The following is a 6651-nucleotide window of genomic DNA, read 5'->3' on the forward strand; positions in this document are numbered from 1 at the left end:
GGGCCACAGCAGTGAAAGCAACAAATCCTAACCACTAGACCACCAGGGAACTCTCTAGACAGTTGTTTTAAGATCTTTTCTTATGGGTTTCCTCAGGGATGGTTTTTGTCAATTTTTTTTTTTTTTTTTTTTTTTTTTTGCCACACCGCATGGCTTGTGGAATCTGAGTTCCTCCATCAGGGATTGAACCCATGCCCCCTGCAGTGGAAGCTCAGAATCCTAATCACTGGACTGCCAGGGAACTCCCTGTCAATTTTTTTGTTTGTTACTTTGAATGGGCATATTTTCGTGTTTCTTTGTATGCATTATCATTGTTTTGTTGAAAACTGGGTATTTGATTATTAAAACGTGCTAACTCTGGAAATCAGATTCTCCCTATTCCCTAGCATTTGCTCTTTTGGTTTGTTTATGTTTTTACTGTTGAAGGTTGTAGTGGTCTGTTTATGTTTATACTTTTCCAAACTATATTTGCAAAGACTATTCCTTGTGTGTGCTCACTGAAATCTCTGCTCCTTTAGCTCATGATTGGCTAATGTTTTGGTAGAGATTTCCTTGAATGCCAGGAGCTAAACAAAGAAACAAAACACACACACACACACACACACACACACACACACACACTCACACACACACACACACACACACACACACACACACACACACACACAGAAACAGAAAACCAAACAAACAAAACTCCACCTCTCCCTTTTTTTCAGATTGGCTCTGTGCCGGGATTATCCTTTAACATTTATGCAGGCTTGCTCTGAGCCGAGTTATAAGCCCAGGGTGAAAGCGTCAGGTCTCTGCAGGCCTTTTCTGGGTATGTGTCTTGTGCTGTGCATGCCTGTGGCTTTCTAAATACCCCTTATACACAGCTGCTTTTGAATGTACTAACTTTCCAAGCTTCTCCTCTGGGCTGTATATGATCTGTTGTATGTCTCCACTCATAATCCCTTGCCTCAGATGTCTTTTAGGAGCAGTAGCTGTTGCTTTGTCCACCTGACTTCCACTTGACGCGAAAGAGAAGCAAGTGCCTCACATTTCTTTATGTCGCAGTTCTTTAGGTCTCCCCAAGACAGGTTAGAATGTATATACACAGTAATTTGCAAGTAAGGGTACCTCAGCTTCCACTGGTTTGAGGGAGGGGATTAGAAACTGTGTTACCATCACTGCAAGACGAAGACCTCCGCTGTGCCAGAGAGGGGGTGGGGCATGGTTGAGTAGAAACACTGCAAAACTTTCCTACTGTCTTTTTTCGTTTTTTTTTTGGCTGCACCACATGGCATGTGGGATCTTAGTTCCCTGACCAGGGATCAAACCTGCACCCCCTGCAATGGAAGCATGGTGTCTTAACCACTGGACTGTCAGGGAAGTCCCCTACTGTCTTTTTTTTTTTTTTAACACCTTTAATGGAGTATAATTGCTTTACAAGGTGTGTTAGTTTCTGCTTTATAACAAAGTGAATCAGCTATACATGATATATCCCCATATCTCCTCCCTCTTTTTTGTTTTTTTTTTTTGCGGTGTGCCGGCCTCTCACTGTTGTGGCCTCTCCCATTGCGGAGCACAGGCTCCGGACGCGCAGGCTCAGCGGCCATGGCTCACGGGCCCAGCCGCTCCGCGGCACTTGGGATCCTCCTGGGCCGGGGCACGAACCCGTGTCCCCTGCATCGGCAGGCGGATTCTCAACCACTGCACCACAAGGGAAATCCTCTGCTTTTTTTTTCAGTGTTTTTGTGGGGAAAACAAGAGCTTGGAGCTTCCTAGTTCACCATTTTGCTGATATCACTCCCTCTGTGATCTTGTGCATCTTGCCTTTCTCCTCATGTTTGATGCCTCAGGGCCATAACGTGGTTGCTACACCTCCAGACATTCCATCTATGTCTAGAGCAGTGAAAAGAGAGAAATGCTAGATTACCATGCCCGCTGCATACATCCCATTTAATGAGGGAAACAGAAGCCTTCATGTTGGAGAAAGAAGGTCATGGGAAGCTGATGGAGTAGGATGTACCAGGAATCTGTCTCCCCACCTAGACAACAATTGCACTGGCAGAACTTGTCTGATGTAACTATTTTGGAAATCTGGAGTCTGTTGAAGGCTTGCAACTTCCAGGGGAAGACTTGGAGGGTAAACTGGGGTTAATTTTGCTCAATTTCAGCCCTTTGTACAGTAGCACCTACCTATCCCCAACTTCCAGCCTGTCTGCAGGAAGCTGTGCGCAACAGCTAGTCGGAGCCAGGGTGGACAAAAAGGACCCTATCCTTCAGATACTGGGGATCTGTGCTCTGATGGCTGATTGCTGGTTCAGGTCACAGAGGTGCAGACAAATAGGCACCTCCCCCGTTGTTGCAAGCCCCTCCCCCTCCAGGTGAAGTGACCTCCAGAAGGTTTAAAGGACCAGTGCCCTTTTATTCCCACCTTCATTTTTCACTTTTTGCTCTTTCAGGGGCCAGACATTAAAATCTAGGGCATTCAAAAACAACTGCATATACAGAGAAAATTAGAAAGTGACCCTGCATGCCCAGGAAAAGTCTAAAAAAGGACTTGAGAAGACCTTAAGTTTATACCTTAGGTTGATCCTGGGCACAGACACAGCCTATAACGATCAGAAAACAATACACAATAAACAACCTGAAACTAACACAACATCATAAATCAATTATACTCCAATAAAAATTAAAAAAAGAAAACAATACACAGTAAACAAAAACAATAACAAACCCTGGGGAAGGAGAGGAATCTGATTTCCAGAGTTCCCTCACTAATAAATTCACATGTCCAGTGTTCAACAACAACAACAAAAATCACAAGGCATACAAAGAAACAGAAAAGTATGACCCATTCAAAGGGAAAAAAAAATCGACAGAAACAGTCTTTGAAAAATATATACTGGCAGAAATACTAGACAAAGGCTAGTATAAAAACAACTGTCCTAAAGATGTTGAAAGAACTAAAGGAAAGGGACTTCCCTGGTGGTGCAGTGGTTAAGAATCCACCTGCCACTGCAGGGGATACAGGTTCGAGCCCTGGTCCGGGAAGATCCCACATGCCACAGAGCAACTAAGCCTGCGAGCCACAACTACTGAGCCCACGTGCTGCAACTACTGAAGCCCATGTTCCTAGAGCCTGTGCTCTGCCACAAGAGAAGCCACTGCAATGAGAAGCCCATGCACCACAACAAAGAGTAGGCCCCACCCGCCACAACTAGAGAAAGCCCCCGCGCAGCAACGAAGACCCAACACAGCCAAAAATAAACTAAAAAAATAAATAAATTTATATTAAAAAAAGGAGGAATCAGTGAACTTGAAGATAGGTTAATGTAAATTATCAAGTCTGAGAAAGAGAAAGAAAAAAATTTGAAGAAAAGCAAATGGGGCCTAAAGGACTTGTAGGACACTATCCTTCATACCAACATATGCATCAAGGAGTCTCAGGAGAATAAAGAGAGAAAGGGGCAGAGAGACTATTTGGAGAAATAATAGTGGAAAACTTTCTAAATTTGATGAAATAAATGAACATAAACATTCAAGAAACAATGAACTCCAAGTAATGTGAACTCAGGTCCATACCAAGACATATTATAATCAAATTTACAAAAGCCAAAGAGATAATCTTGAAAGCAGCAAGAGAGAAGCAAATTGTTGCATACACAGGATCCTCAGAAAGATTATCAGCAAGTTTCTCATCAGAAACCTTGGAGTCCGTAAGATGTTGGGCTGATATATTCAAAATGCTAAAAGGAAAAAGGTGTTAACAAGAATCCTATATCTGGCAAAACTGTCCGTCAAAAGTGAGGGAGAAATTAAGACATGCCCAGATAAACAAAAACGGACGGAGTTTGTAACCGTTAGATCTTCCCTGCAAGAAATGCTCAAAGGAGTCCTACAAGGACACTAAACAGTAACTCAAAGCCATATGGAGATATAAAGATCTCTGTAAAGATACGTGGGCAATTATAAAAGCTATCTCACTGTAACAGTGATTTATAACTGCAATTTTTGCTTCCTACATGATTTAAGAAACTAATTTTAAAAAACTGTGAAAACTAGTATTTCTGTACCTTGGTTTGTAACCCTCAATCTTACTTTCTATGTAATTTAAGAGCCAAATGCATTTGAAATAATTATTGGTTTATGTTTTTGGATGCACAATATATAAAGATGTAATTCTGTGACAACAGCTGAAAGAGATGGAGACAGAGCTGTAAAGTAGCAGAGTTTTATACGTTATTGAAGTTAAGCTGGTATAAATAAAAACTAGAGTGTTATAACTTTAGGATGTTAAATGTAATCCCCATGGCAGCCACAAAGAAAATAGCTAAGGAATATACACAAAAGGAAATGAGAGAGGAATTTAAATATTTCACTATCAACTAAACACAAAAGAAGATAGTAATGCAGGAAATGAGGTATTAAAAAATCTATAAAGCATATAGAAAACAACTAGCATGATGACAGAAGAACCCCATTATCAGTAATTACTTTAAATGTAAATAGATGAAACTTTCCAATCAAAAGACACAGATTGGTAGAATGGATAAAAAACATGATCCAACTATATGCTGTCTACAAGAGACTCACTTGAGATCCAAAGACACCTACAAGTTGAAAGTGAAAGGATGGGAAAAGATATTCTATGTAAATATAATCAAAAGAAAAGAGAGATGGCTATACTAATATCAGACAAAATAAGCTTTAAATCAGAAAGTTTACAAGAGACAAAGAAGGACATTGTATATTAACACAAGATTCAATACAAGAAAAATCAGTGTGTATAAACATTTATGCAACTAATGGAAGACCATCAAAATCTATGAAGCAATATTTGACAGAATTGAAGTGAGAAATAGAAGCTCTACAATAATAGTAGGAGAGTTCAATATCTCACTCTCAATAGTAAGGAAATAGAGGACTTGAACAACACATTAAACTAATTAGACCTAACAGACAAATACAGAACACTCTACCCAACAGCAACAGAATACACATTCTTTTCAAATATAAATGGAATTAGGCCACAAATTAGGTCTCAACATTTGAAAAGATAGATATCATATGATGTATATTCTCTAATCACAACTGGATGACGTTGGGAATCAATAACAGAAGGAAAACTGGAAATTTTGCAAACTGTGGAAACTATACATTAATTCTTAAACTCTTGAACAACCAGTCATTCAAAAGACAAATCACAAGAGAAAGTGGAAAATAATTAGGGAATGAACGAAATGAAAACACAATATACCAAAACCCATGTGATACAGTGAAAGTGGTGCTAAGGAGATACTTGTAGCTATAAACACTAACATTAAAAAACAAGAAAAATCTCGAATTAACAGCCTAATTTTACAACATAAGGAATTAGAAAAAGAGGAATAAACTAAATCCAAAGATTAGAGTAGAGTTAAATGAAATAAAGAATAGAAGAACAATATAGAAAATTAATGAAACCAGAAGTTGGTTCTTTAAAAACATCAACAAAATTGACAAACCTTTAGTTAGGTGGATAAAGAAAAAGAAGAGAGGGACTTCCCTGGTGGCGCAGTGGTTAAGAATCTGCCTGCCTATGCAGGGGACACGGGTTTGAGCCCTGGCCCGGGAAGATCCCACATGCCACAGAGCAACTAAGCCCGTGAGCCACAACTACTGAGCCTGTGCTCTAGAGCCCGCGTGCCACAACTGCTGAAGCCCGCGTGCCTAGAGCCCGTGCTCTGCAACAAGAGAAGCCACCGCAATGAGAAGCCCCCGCACTGCAACGAAGAATAGCCCCTGCTCGCCGCAACTAGAGAAAGCCCACGCACAGCAACGAAGACCCAACACAGCCAAAAATTAAAACAAATAAATAAATTTATTTAAAAAAAGAAAAAGATTAGAGAAGACTCCAATTACTAAAATAAAAAAATGAAAGTGGGAACATTGCTACCAATTCTACAGAAATAAAGTATTATAAGAGAGTACTATGAACACTGGTATGCCAACAAATTGGATGACCAAGATGAAATGGACAAATTCCTAGAAACACAAAATTTACAAAGACTAAATCATAAAGAAACAGGTAATCTGAAATAGACCTAAAACTAGTAAGGAGATTGAAGCAGAATCAAAAATCTCCCAACAAAGAAAAGTCCTGGACCTGACAGCTTCATTGGTAAATTCTACCAGACATTTTAAGAATTAAGACTAATACTCCTCAAACTTTTCCAAAAAACTGTAGAGGAGAGAACACTTCCTAACTCATTCTCTGAGACCAGCATTGCCCTGACACCAAAGCCAAACAAAGACATAAGATAAAACTACAGAACAATATCCCTCAGGTACATTGATGCAAAAATCTTCAACAAAATACTAGCAAACAGAATTCAGCAATACGTTAAAGGGATTATACAGTATGACCAAGTGAGGTTTATTTGTCAAATGCAAGGATGGTGCAGCATACTAAAATCAATCCATTTGATATGCCACATCAACAAACTAAAGGAAAAAAACCCCACTTTATCATCTCAGTTGATTCAGAAAAAGCATTTCACAAAATCCAACATGATTTCATGATTAAAAAAAGCACTCAGTAAGTGAGGAATAGAAGGAATACTTCATTACAATAAAGGTCTTATGTGAAAAACCAACAGCCAACATTGTACTCAATGGTGAAAG

Source organism: Physeter macrocephalus, unplaced genomic scaffold, assembly GCF_002837175.3.
Source record: "Physeter macrocephalus isolate SW-GA unplaced genomic scaffold, ASM283717v5 random_170, whole genome shotgun sequence".
In the NCBI taxonomy this organism is placed as follows: Eukaryota; Metazoa; Chordata; class Mammalia; order Artiodactyla; family Physeteridae; genus Physeter; species Physeter macrocephalus.